The 14397-nt window shown below is 38.7% G+C and overlaps 1 protein-coding gene and 1 pseudogene across 2 annotated transcripts in view; both read right to left on the reverse strand.

The window, feature by feature from the left end:
* The window catches only part of LOC149196812 (uncharacterized), a 215757-nt gene that overhangs the window by 133624 nt on the left and 67736 nt on the right, over positions 1-14397 (reverse strand). The gene's annotated exons all lie outside the window — the stretch shown is intronic.
* On the reverse strand, positions 11840-12765 carry LOC149196813 (cytoplasmic tRNA 2-thiolation protein 1 pseudogene; annotated as a pseudogene).

Consider the following 14397-nt stretch of genomic DNA (forward strand, 5'->3'; position numbering starts at 1 on the left):
TTGATTTCTCTCCACTTGTTTTGGATTTTAGTGGTAGAGAAATCTAAGAGAGGAAGCCCTAAACATAGAAGTTAAGAAGCCCTAGCACAAGCCCTAGACGTAGTCAAGGAGGATTACTCGTTGCCCTAAACATTGGTCTCTACAAGCCCTAGACGCAGTAGGGAAGAAGCCCTGGATGAAGTTCAAAACGCAGTCTTAGATGATCTACGCATGACTTAGAAGAGATGCCCTAGCTCCTAATGTAGTTATGGAGTAAGGCCTAAGTGTTGTCCTCAAGGGATCATAACAAAAAGGGTTAGGTGCCCTAGGTAATGAGGGAAGTTCAATGATTCCTTACGCTGTCCTAACACTAAAGTCTAGTCGCAATTAAGAAGGCAGAGGAGATTATAAGACAGCGTGATGTAGAGGAGAACAAGAGGCAACTACAGCAAGGAAAAGAAGGCAACGTGGAGCCTTCTAAGGGTTGGATGCCATTACAAGAAGGCCGAGTATGTTCAGGGCTAAATGCAGGTCATAGACAAGTCAATTAGGCAGCAAACGAGGTAAGGAGTTATGTTAAGGAGAAGGATGGGGGTGATAGCAAGGACTGTGGTAGGTCACATGCCTAACCACCTCAAAACAAGGATAGCGTGAAAGGGTTTAGGATTATACAGTGCTCATAACAGCAGCTCGAATTGAGAGAAGCCTTACTAGCCTAGGCCGCAGAAATTAAGGGCTGATTTGAGTGTGATGTGTGGGACATAAAGTTACAGCAACGCTGTGTGGTAGGCCACAGGCCATACCATCACAGCAAGGGATAGCATGGAAACTAAGGGCTGCCTAGGTGACTGTTTGAGGGTTGTGGCAGCAACCTAAAGTGCCCTAACCAATCTATATCACAACAGCAGCAATAGCATGGTGCATTGGGACAGCAGCAAGCATAGTATTGCAAACTCATTAGGATAGCAGTGCTAGCAGTGCAGTGATGGCACATTTGGGATAGTAAGTTGTGATGGGACAACAACAATACAAATGGGACAGCAAGGCTATGATGCTTGGTGGAGCAAGCAAATGGGACAGCAGTGGCTAGCACGGGATAGCAATGGCAGCATAAGGTGTAGCATTATGATGTGTACAGCATGGATATGAGATCCAACATAGTGATGACGGGTGCAGCATGGTGCAGCACGGTGAGGTGCAGCATGATGACAAGGTGCAGCAAAAGGATAGGTGAAGGAGTCACCTTGGAAAATCAGTTGAAGCAGCATGTCTTCAACTGAGTTCAGCGATCACATGTATCATCTTCTTAGAGATGATCTATGCTCTTATGTAGATAAGTCAAAGTGTTGACTTCTATTGTAAATGTACTATCTCTCTCTCTCTCTCTCTCTCTCTCTCTCTCTCTCTCTCTCTCTACTGAACTATTGAAGAACATATAAGAAGAATTGGTCAAGGGTTTCCCCACATTGGGGTTTGTCCCTAGCTAGCGCCACATCTTGTGTTCTCTTGTCTTGGCTTGTCTTTTACGATTTATGTTTATGTTCTATCTGTAGTTTACTTTAATGTTGATGTGATTGCTAATCTGGAAAAGATATTGAGCTAACTGTGAAAATTGAAATTAATTGCTCTAAGCGTAGAACATACCTAAAATTAACAAGAGAGCTTGTTGCCCCATGATTTGCCCACCAAGAATAAGGCTTCTTAGCCCCCCCCCATCTCTAATCATATCATATCATATCCTGCAAATCGACTAGTGCCAATGGAAAACTCTGCAAAGGCATCCTCCACCTCATCAAGCACTGCTCTAGCCTGAAAAACCCACCTAAATGCATCTTTCCTCCCCTGTGAGATTTCACCATCCATGTGAGGAGGGAATCTGCGGGAAGGTCCACCATTCGGCCACTCATGGCTGTAGTATTTTGGGTTCAATTAGTGAGACAAACATATTTTGGGTTCAATTAGTGAGACAAACAATGTAAATGTGTGCAATTCTTGTCCCATCTACTGACAAGAATATCCTGTATAGTACCATAGAAGGCCTCTGGTGATGTCTCATACTCAAGGCACTCACTCTGTAGAATAATGCTCCCAACGGACTCAATCATGGAATCCCATCCCTCATAAACCTCTCCTAGGATGGATTTGTCTGTATCTGCAAATCGAAGCAAAGAAATGATAGGGTCCATGATCTGAACAATTAGATCTACCCTCTCCCACCAAGCATCATCTAGCACTCTGTCCTTCACTCTTTTAGAGGCTACTTGATCTGTCTTTCTCCAAAAAGACCAAAACTCTAAAATAACCATGGCCCCAAGAGCAGCCTTGACCTCCCTCAACCTCTTCAACATGATGAATGAAGAGGCAAACCATGTATCCGCAATCTTCAACAATGATAGATTGTTGTACTCCTTGTAGGTAGTGAGGGCATTTGTATGGTTTTGTACAAAGTTACAAATATGTCGTGCATCCTCAATAATGTTACCAATCCAAAGAACATCAGAAGCAATGGATTTCAGTACTAAGTTCAATGAATAGACAATGCAAGGTGTCCAAAACACTTGTGGATATTTAGTTTCCACAGCCATGCCAACAGCCTTGCAAACAGGTGCATTATCTGTAATGATTTGCACACAAGAATCAACACCTACATCTTCAATAACTTTAATAAACAACTCACCCATATATTGTGCATCCTTGTATTTCCAAGTGTATCCACTGCTTTGAAGAAAACTGGACCATTCAAGGAAGACACCATGAAGTTGATGAGTGGGTGCTGAATTGGATCTGTCCATCCATCAAAAACAATGCCAACCCTAGATGTTGGCCGTGATACTTTAATAGGCTCAAGCATTTTTTGCACCTCTTTTTTTGCCTTCATCAACAATGTGGTTCTAAGCTTCTCTGCATCAGGAGGCACATACCATGATGGAGCCCCGTGAGTTAGAGCTCGACAGATCTCAATAAAGAGAGGTGCGCATGCAACATTAAAGGATATGAAGTTTTGATAGAAAAAAAGACAATGGTGAGATCAAGCTCTTCTCGCTTCTCCTTTTGAAAAATCTTGTCCATTGCACCAGGCGAAATTGTCTTTCTTTTTGTTGCTTGCCCCCCACTAGAACTCTCAAATGGGAATTTGTTGCTACCTTTCCTCAAAAATGGTTGGGGGTCATCATTCTTGGTTTTTTTTTTATTTTGCAGCCACATTTGTCATACCAACAGTGAAATCTCTTTCCATTTCTTTCCTCTTTTGTAAAGGAACTTGTGTATAAGCTCCAACTCCACAACCTGGTAAAGCCAACAAATGGCCTTTCACACGGTAGTATGTACTTACGAAAGTACTGTGGCAAAAGTTGCATCTCCAATTCACATTGCTTCCTCCCATCACCTTGTTGCGTGGCCCATCCTCTCTTGTGACATATTTCCACAAGGAATATCTCTCAATGTTACCTTTAGGAGGAAGTCTTCCTCAACATTACTTGCAATAGAGGGAATACTTGTAGCAGACTCTGATGAAATTGGGGGAGGAGGGGCATCTCCAATGGGGACATTCTTCCCCTTCCTTTGTCCCCTACCTCTTGCCCTTGATTGAGCCATGAATACTGTAAAAAAATAAACAAAACATGCACAAATTTGTAAAAGAAATGCGTATACAAATGAAAAAAATAGAGAGGAAATGCACTTACTTATTGCTTGAATCTCCTTGAAAATGCTCCAAACCCTTGGCTCCTTGCTCCAAACTCCTCACAGCAAACCCAAAGCTCAGCTACTACAAAAGAAATGATAGAAAATGATGCAAATGAGAGGCATTTCCACCCTTTTATGGGTGCGCGGGTCCCAGTTTGTTAGATTCTTGTCTGAATTCGTGACACGATGTGTCCGATAGGGACACAATCCAGATTCGATTGTGTCCCAATCAGACACGAAGTGTCACGAAATCCGGACACGATTTAGATCGAATCGTATCGAATTCGACAGATTCGGACAAGTGGCCCTCTAAGAGCGAATCTGGTTTCAGAGTTGTTGATAAATAATTTCTCCTAAGAAATGTTGTTGGGTTTTCTCCCAAGGTTGGGTTTCCCAAGGTAAAAATATTGTCCCAATTGTGCATGGTTGTCTTTCTTTGATACATATTGTTTCCACTGCATTTATTGTTGATATTTTCCGAAGTGTAATTGCTCAATGATATCAGTGAGAATATTGTGTGTGGAAAAACCATTAGGAAATAATTATTTGGCAGAAAATTGTATTCTATTGTGCATTTTGTAGAAAATTCAACATAGACACACATAGAATTGGGATGCACAGACATGAGATTGCAACAACTAATAGATGCGCAAGAACCACATGCAAAGTAACATCATAGGAACCCAACAAGATTGACATGCAAAACTCAAACATTTCATTGTGAGTAGAGTAGGAATATTTTCTGCAAAAAGATATGATTTTTTATTTGATCTTTATTTTAAAGTGTACAAAGGCCATTTTTTCCTAACAAACAATTAAGGACAAGATGCACACAAGGTTCAGCACCAACCAGGTATAACATGCAAGTCAATGGGTTAAACATGTTGACAACATCATTGTGCATTTTGCATTACCCTAAATCATAATTTTCAAAATTGACCTGGTCCAAACCAAAAACAGTCAAATCAATCAATTGGATTGGGCATAGTATTGAATCGGCTGACTGACCAAACTAGTTGGCCAATTTGTAACAATTAGGTACAAAACTATTCGTCCTTTCTCACACGCATTGGGGGAGCTTGGGACCTATAGTGGTAGTTTTTGAGGTGCTTTTGTAGGAAACCAAGGGTTGCTCCCCCCCCCTCCCGCCACAACAGAAACAACATGCAGATCACTAGGTAAAACATGTTAACAATATCATTATGCATTTTACATTACCCTAAATTATAATTTTCAAAACTTTACCAATGCAAACTAGAAATAGCCAAACCGCTTTAATTGGATTTGGGACCTGTTGTCGCACAAAATGTCTAGGCACCGCGACAACAGCTTAGATAGGGTGGTTGTCACACTGATCTCCAATTTCTTTTTTTCAGTATCCCAGTAGTAGACTAAGGGAGGTAGACCCTATGGAAATGGAATGAGGGAAGATTTGTTGGGAACCAACCAATCTAGGTGACACAGCTAAGCAACCAATACTTGTTTAGATTGCGCAAGATTTTGAAGGATTCAATTTGATTTCAGGAAAATGATACCAATGCCTTGTGGAGTCAACTATCTTGCGAAGGAAATAAAATCCAAGTAATGGATAGGAAACTATTGTTGAATGATTCAACTATGCAAATGCAAAACTTAAAGCTATGTGAAATGTAGGGACCTGGTTAATTTTAGTTAAATGCATGTTCTAATCTTGATCCCTTAATGTTTCTATCGAACAAGCTTATGCTTGGAAGTAAGATTTTAATGTGCAAGTATTAGCTTAGTATGCAAATGGAAAGTGAAATGATGTGATTGTGAAAGGAGGGCATAAAATTATTTTTGAAATATGTCTGGAGTGTTTTTTAACTTTAGGCTCAGAAAAATGACCTTAATGTGAAAACAAATACTTATACCAGCAATGTAAAATATGAAGTCCGCACAAGTAATTACTTAAAACACAAATAGGAAACCAATGTAAAATGTTGGAAATAAAACACTTCATATCCAAAAATCTATTTGTATAAGTACTCAATCAGAGATTATTAGATGCACAAGTAAAACTAAGTTAATCCTTCGTGAATGAGCATGTAAAAACAAATGTACTTGAAAAATTAAATTAAGAACTCAGATTACAACAATTAGAAATATCAATTCTAGTAATTTGTTCTTAAAACAAATGTCAATGCCATCAATTTATTTTAAACCAACAGTCCTATAACTATGCAACAAACTTCAAATGACAAACTGATAACTAAAAGTTCAAAAAATTTCTGAGTTTAACAATTTCCAATCTAGTGATGCATTTGACCTTAAAAGTCAGAAATTTATTACTAGAAAGCAGAGAAATAATATTCAGAAATTTGTCAATTAGCATGCAAAAGGTTAATGAAGATAACTTATATTCTGAAATGTACTGCAGTAAAAGATTGCAAACAAAACTTGTTGCTAAACTTCAACTAATTGAAACTCTACGTCAGTATTAGTCTTGCCTCCAATCAGATAAATGAAATGGAGTAAAGGTTTAGAGGATGTGCACCAGTCAACCCTTAGAGGCTGGAAGATACTTGGAGACAAGCTGCCCAAGTCACTGAAAATCTTAAAATCCAAATGCCAAATTCAAAAGAAGAAAAAAAAAATTGAGAAAAATTTTGTTTAAAATTTGTTAAATTTTTTTGCGAATTTTATGAGAAATTTATGGTGATAGGGAGTGAAATAAAAGAGGCTTGAGGGTGAGAGAAGGGAGGCCGAGAAGAAGGAAGAAGGGAGGTCGTAAGGCTAGTAGAGAAGGCAGAGGTGAGGTCGTATGGAAGAAAGGACGAGGTCGTAAGGAGGCTAACAATGGACGCAGAGGAAGAGGGGGAGCCGAGAGGAGTTGCTAGAGAGATAAGGGAACCGAGGGCTGATGAAGATAAGGAGGCCGAGAGGAGCTGCTGGAGAGATAAGGGAACTGAGGGCTGAGGGAGATAAGGGAACTGAGGGCTGAGGAAGATAAGGAGGCCGAGAGGAGGAAGGGAAGGCCGAGAGGAGGGATAAGGGAGATGGGAGAAAGGGGAAAACGGAGGAGCAAGGGGAGAAAGCAGGAGGGAGGTCATGAGCATGAAGGAGGCCGAGAATGAAGAGGGGAGACTGAGAAAGAAGAGGGGAGGTCGAGAAAGAAAAGGGGAGGCCGAGAAGGAAGAGGGGAGGCCAAGAAAAAGGAAGGGAGACCGAGAAGGAAGAGGGGAGGCTGAGAAAGGAGAGGGGAGGCCGAGAACAGGATGAGAAGAAAAGAAGAGGGAGCAGGGGGCTGGAGATGGCCAGCGTAGGGCCTCAAGGCCCTAAAAAAATTGCTCACAATCTTTCTAAAATTTCTCTTCAACTTGCACATAAAATGGAGATGCCCTCCGGGGCCTAAATCTGTCTCCAGAATCCACAAAAATCGCCTGCAATCTTCAAATTTGTCTCTACACAAACAAAAGATAAAAAACCCCAAAACAAGTATATACAAAATTATGAAATACCCAAAACCCAAATGAGTTAAAAATTTTGAAATTTACAAATCAACAATAATATTCTACAAATATAGCAGATCTACAGATCAAGGCCCTCTATTAGCCAGATCTAAACAATTTTGCACAAATTTATAAAAAACTAAAAGTTTTAAATAAAGGCACAAGCCCCAAAAAAACCCTACAAATAAAATATTTTGTAAGATGACTTCAGAAATCTCTTTAGATTCTGTAATCTGAGTCAGTTGGTCCAACTAAGGACTTCCCTAAACGCCCAACTCCCGAATAATAACTTATGCACACTTAGATCTGATTGTTAGACTAATAGAGATCAAAATAATCACAAGACATCAAGAATAGAGATACCTGCTTAATCTATCGAATCAAAATGTTATTTAAAAAACCCAAAAAATTGTGCAAGATACTTGTGCACAGATCAATCCTCAAAGACTATTATCCAGCAAATACAAATAAAAGCAGCAGAGTATTAAAAGCACATAAATCTGAAAGAGAAACACCATGACCTGAAACCCCAAAGTATTTGTGTTTTATTAACTAGAAAAAAGTCACAAGAGCTTTCTCAGAGCAAGTACACGATTATAAAATCGGATCCAAATAATAGAGAGAGACCTCTAATTTATAGATAAATTCTCCAACAGCTAGATGGTTTGATCCCTGTCAAAGCAATCTCAACCGTTGATGAAGATCAAATGATCTTTTAATCATCACCATTGAAATAAAGTTGTTTTTTGAGGAAATTCGAATTTCATTTTTAATTTCCTGTTAATTAACTCAAAAATGATTATTTTGAATTAATTGCCTCAAAAAATTGACTTTGAATTAACTATTATGGCCCAAGGGTCCAAAATATCTTGAAATTTTCAGTATTCCCTTGGTCGAGGACCTCCAAAAATTTAAAACTTTAAAACCTACGAATTTTAAATGTTGAATAATTTAATTTTTCCTAGGACCTAAATTAATTAAATTTTTGGCTTTAGCATTTTAATTTATTTTAGCCAGAAAATTTAATTAATTGACTCATGAGGCGATTATCAATTTTTCCAACTTTGTAATACTTTAGCATTATAGCTAAAATATTATTTACATGAAATATTACATTTCTAACCCATGAAGGGGAACACCCGTTCATTATAGATCCTCAACATTACCCATTTCTGTGACACAAAATATGATCTAGTAGACTAAGTGACTTGTAATAAAATAATCTAACCAAATAGTTAGAATTATTCTCAAATCATTTTTATAGAGACTCCATAAATAACGTTAGGACTCATTTAAGATCCTGACAACAAAATCCACCCTAGCTTTGGGGTGAGGCTGGAGGGAAAAACTCTGTCAATCATCCATGTTTAGAAACACACATGAATCGATGAGACACAAAACCTCTTAGGATGGAAATCATCATCAAAAAAATAATTACCTAGGTACAACACACCTTTTTCTTACTAGGATCATTTACATTACAAAATGCAGAATGGGTTTACAAAACTCCAGTGTACATATAGCTAATAATGATGAATCTGTGCATCATCTGAGTGTTCGTACATGATGGAAATCTATGCGCGAAAAAATGTATAGCTATGGGATAGTTGACATGGAGTGGTCAACATCTGGCTCTACTTGGAGACATGTTTCATCGAAGGAATGTGAGAATCCAGAATCTACACCCAATGAAAACACAGAATGACATAAGTAACGTCCATCCAAATATAATGCAAAGATCATCATCTACCATTAAGTACATGAAATAAAAGCTCCTGGATAATTTTATTAACATGAAAAGTAAATCTAATCCTAAAACAGAAATGAAATGCTAAAATGATAGTGTAAGGTTAGAAATACAATACAAAGGATGCCCCATGGCATCAGATGTCATCTGTGAAGAATAGCTTGAGCATTTAGGCATTTGCAAGTAAGTCAAGTGGTTCACCATCCAATCTGCTCAAGTGGAATGAGTTTGGTCCAGCGATGCCTCGAATGATGTAAGGTCCCAGCCACCAACTGTCAAACTTCTTATGCTTTCCTAGTTTTTCATTCTTGTGATCCCAGAGTAAAACCATATCTCCAACCTGTATAGATCTAGACCGAGAAGATTTGTCAAAGATTTTCTTAATGTTAGACTAATTCTTGCATATACTATCAAAAGCTCTCCTGCGCATTTCATCCAACTCCATGATTTGATTAATCTTGTTTTGGACGACATCTTTATCACTAGAAAAATGTTGGAGGAGTTGGTAAGCTAGTAATTTAAGACGAACAAGTAATGTCATATCCATGCCATAGACAAGCTCAAATGGTCTTCTACCAGTGGATTTCTTTTTAGTTATCCTATCTGCCCATAAAGCGTACTTGATTTTGTTGTCCCAAGAACGCTTGTTATCTCCTCCTATCTTCTTGATAATGGTTATAGGATTTTTGTTACTTGATTCAGCTAGGCCATACCCTAAGGATAGTAGTTAGACGAATGAGATAACACAATGTGATACTTAAAACAAAAAGATGAAAACTCTATAGAACTAAAATCCTTGGCATTATTAGTGGTGATTTTAGTTGGGACACCAATCTAGTAATAATATGATTTTCAATAAAATCCATTATGACCTTTTAAGTGGCATTCTTAGCAGGAATGGCTTCAACCCATTTAATGAAATAATCGGTAGCCATTGCTAGAATTTTCATAGAATTTCCCGATGAAATCTAGACCCCAATGCTGAAAAGGCGCCTCAACAACAACAGGTTGTAGGGGCAGGGCAACTAGCTTCTGCTTCCCAATGAACAATTGGCAAGCTTGTCAACTTCTAACAAATTTATGAACATCTGAAAAAATCGAAAGCCAATAGTAACCAACTCTAAGGATTCTAAGGGCAGTAGTTCTAGCAGCGTAATGACCACCACAAAATCCTGAATGAAACTCGGAAATCAACCTTTTAGACTCTATCTCATCAACACATCTAAGTACAATGCCCTCGGGATTTCTCCATCCAAGGCCATCCTTCATAAGGCAATATTTAGTGGCTTTTAATCTAAGAGCCCTTCTCCTATGAGCAACTAAATGGTTAGGACATGTAAGATTTAACAAATAATAAATAATATCCTTGTAACATTCATGCTCTCCTAATCTTTGCAGCTCAGGCAAAAATGAATCGTTAAGACAAATCAAACCAAGAGTTATTTCATTTCCCTCGATCATCATTTGAGCCAAACCTTGACCTTTGACTAACTTGGTGGGTCTAATCTGTAAATCATATTCTTGAATCTTAGTAACCCACCTAGCACGAGTCCCTAAGCAATCAGTTTGAGTTAATATATCTTTAACAATAAAGTGTGGGACAAAAGCAATAATCTTGGAATAACCCACATAAGTCCTGAAGTGCTTAAGAGATTTAACTAAGGCATAGGCTTGTTTTTCCATGGTAGTATACTTTAATTCAAAATTCTGAAGCGCTCTACTTGTTAGCGCTTGAGATTTCACCCTAGGCTGAGGAAGGTAAACCTTCAAGGCAACATCAAACCATTTCACCTCGTAGCTAGCCCTACGGGGTATGAGAAGGCTCTCTCCGGTCTATCTCGGCAAATTTTTAATGGGGTGAGATGACCAATCAAAGGTAACACTGATATTAGGCTAGTAAACTGATTAGGAAGTGTTGATTTGGGGTTTTTAATGACGGGGTTTTTCTGGGCTGCATGGGCAAAATCACAGCTTGAACAGAGAAATATAATGACTACACAGATTATCAACTGAGGCAAGGTAGGCAAGCAATTTAACACCAAATCTAGATTTTAAATGGGTGGCAAGACTGGTGAGGAGCTGACAAGGGCATAGGAGATGAATCCTTGTCAAACAGAAGAAAACATCGAACGTGAACAAACTTATAGGAGGAGCATATAATACTATGAATTCCTACCTAAACACTTCATTTGTTCAGCTAGAAATGATCATGAAATGAAATGAAACATAACGGTTTACATATGTAACAGAGGAAAAACTAATGTTAAATTGTCATACCACATGAATCTCAGAAAACAGAGCTGTGTCTTTCCCCTTAAAAATCCCTGTTCATGAACTGTACAATAAAAAGCTCTCTGTCTCTCCATTAGCTCCCAACGCTCAGAAAAACTCCCCTCCCCCTTTTTTACATAAATTTTATCTTTTAATATATGAAATAAACACAGCTGGGGGAAAACAAATCGACCCCAAGCCCTCTGCGCTGTTTCAACTGCAATGTACAATAATAGAAAGGAGCGTTACATTCTATCCTAAAACAGAACCATGTCCCTAAAAATCCTCTGATCATTGGCTAATTAAAAGATGAATGCTGGAGCGCAGATCTCCATAGGATCAGGATTGGAATCTTAAACCAAATCGCATTTTTGGTCTTGACTTAAGTTCGATTTGCCACGTTGCATTTGCCATTTTAATAAAACCACTTTAAACTAAAAACCTATCCTTATGATGACAACTGTACTGAAAGAGGTTTGCGTGGTTGCACCCAGCGTTTAACACATCCAAGCACATGCTATATGGTAGCATTGGCAACAGTTCACAGTCCGTCTTCTAAGAGCCACATCGCCCACAAAATCTCCAAAGGATCAATCGCTGGCGGAAATCATGGAACGGAATCCTGTCTGTCTCAGGTTCCCCATGATCTGAAACTCATCATCTGTTTACATTGAAAGTGACTTTCTTGTTATAGAGCTGTGCAGAGGAGGGGCGCTACTCCATCTGTAGCAGGCATATCAATTTTTAAAGCATGGCGTCCCCTAGTTCGATTAATTCCACGTTTTGGAAGGCCTCAGTTCAAATCATCTATTAAAACACATGCTTTGCACCATTTCTGGCTGGAAATATAACCACAGCGCTCACATACACCTTGTTCTGGCATTTTTGCTGAAGAAGAAACGCGAAAATTCTCACCTGATCTAATTATGTCACGGATTGCTCTTGGTCTGATTTGTTCTAAATCTTTAATAAAATCACGAGCAAAGCCTCGATATGCATTTGGTGAATAAATGCATTCGGTAGAGAAGTAATCAAGCTTCTTGAGATATGCATACATGACGATCTCCTTTTCATATGTATATTTAAAAGGCTTGCATCTTGGAATAGATCCATCTTCCCCTGTTGTTATCAATGTGCATCTACTTAGCCTGGCAATATCTCCACGAAGAATATTTAATAGTACAGTCTCTGCTATATCATCTGCGTTGTGACCAGTTGCAATTTTATCTGCTCTTACCATTGCAGCCCCTCTATCTAAAGCCTGGCGATGAAAAACTCCACAAAATGTACATAATTATGTCGTTTAGTGATGCCTTCATCTATTGATAGCAAGAACAGATCTAGACCATAATTGTGTCGTTTATTCAACTCTGTCAAGACATGTGCTAGAACAGTGGAGTCTTTACCACCAGAAGCTCCAATAGCAACACGTTCTCCTGGTCTGAAAAGGTGGTTCTCGATAATAACCTTGTGAATCTCTTCTTCAAAGGCAAAATAAAAGCATTCCCTGCATACCTGTTGTTGAGTCTTGGGTCTTCTCAGAGCAGCTTTCTTTTGTGCACATATGTCGCACTGGCGTCCCATTTTCTTTGGCTTCTCCATGTTCTGCTCCATTTGTGCTATTCCATCAACGGCAAGTTGAAGCCTTTGTCGGAATGAATATTTTGGTTTCACCGAGACGATCTTACAAACTAGCCATTACCTTCACGCGTAAGTCTAAACAGCCCACAATTTTGCTAGGAAAACTATAGGAATTCGGGCCAGCACATTTCAGGATTTTGGGCCAAGGTTTCGTGGTGAATCCATTTCTTTCGGAAATACGATCCACATAAATAGTGCAAGGGAATACATATGGGCCACATAGAGTGTAACAAAGAGCGAGCCTATGAGAGTATATACGAGCCACAAGTTATGAATCTAACCACTGAATTATTTAGACAAAGCGATATGTAATCCACAGAGAAATGTATTCAGATCACTGTAATAGGCTGCGAGCTTTAGAAAATATCACAGTCAAACAAACATGAGCCTTAGAGAGTACCAATTGGATACCCAAAATTTAGTCTAGTTCACCGAAAGAGAGGCTACCAGATCAGAAATTCATCCAATAAAGGTCACATAGATATGCTGCGAAGACTTACAAGGGTATATGAGGCTATGAGTATTTGATCAAGATCTGGAACATCAATCTTCCAGCGACCCCTCTCTAACTTCATCCAACACACTTGCAAGTTGAAGTCGTTGATAGTAAACTGGACCAATGAATATTTCACAAGTAAGCTCTGTACCAAGGGTGCCACTGTAGAGAACCTCTGTACCACGATAATTGAAACCATATGAAGATGAAACTTGACCAAATTCATCAACAGTAGAGTCTGATGTACGCTTTGTTTTCTTTGTGCTTTTACAGAGGTAGGAGCTTGAAGTCGCTGCCAGTTGAAGAGCTGAAGAACAAATTACATAATCTAAAAAGCAACATTTAAATGATTTCTTCTTCAAAACCCTGTTTTGAAGAAGGATCAATCTCTGACATGAGACGGAGTCTAACACTACTCATGAAAGCTATAGGTTGTTCGTGACCGTCTTTATTCTTTTGTAACAGGACACCACCAATGGTATCTTCAGAAGCAAAAGAGAAAATCATGAAATCCTTTGAATAATCGGGACTGACTAAGACAAGAGCTTTAGCAATAGCACCTTTGATCTCTTGAAAATCCTTTTTTCCATCATCTTTCCATAAGAATTTAACATCCTTTTTCAGAATACTTTGAATAGGCTTAGCTATTTCAACATAATTTGGAATAAATCTTCTAAGGAAATTGGTTTTCCCAAGAAAAGACTGAAGGGATTTGAGATTATGAGGCAGAGGAATATTTTGGATTGCCTCAACCCTCTCAAGGTCAATCTTGATCCCATCCTTGGAAATGATGTGACCAAGCAACTTCCCTTTTGTTACTCCAAAAACAGACTTAGCAAGATTCAAAGAGATTCTCCAAATTCTCTACATCTATCAAAAGCCTACCTAAGATGACCTATATGACTGACCCAATTCTTAGAAAAAACCATAAGATCATCCTGATAAATTTCAATAATTTTACCGATTAAACCCTTGAAGGCATAGTCCATAGCCCTTTGAAAGGTGGCTCCAACATTAGTTAATCCAAAAGGCATTTGAATATGCCCCATGGTGTGGTGAAAGTAGTTTTGTGTTGATCCTCTTTCTTAACCCAAACTTGATTTTCACCA

Source organism: Pinus tabuliformis, chromosome 2_2, assembly GCF_031772625.1.
Source record: "Pinus tabuliformis cultivar Carrire ecotype Pingquan chromosome 2_2, CPIR1, whole genome shotgun sequence".
Taxonomy (NCBI): Eukaryota; Viridiplantae; Streptophyta; class Pinopsida; order Pinales; family Pinaceae; genus Pinus; species Pinus tabuliformis.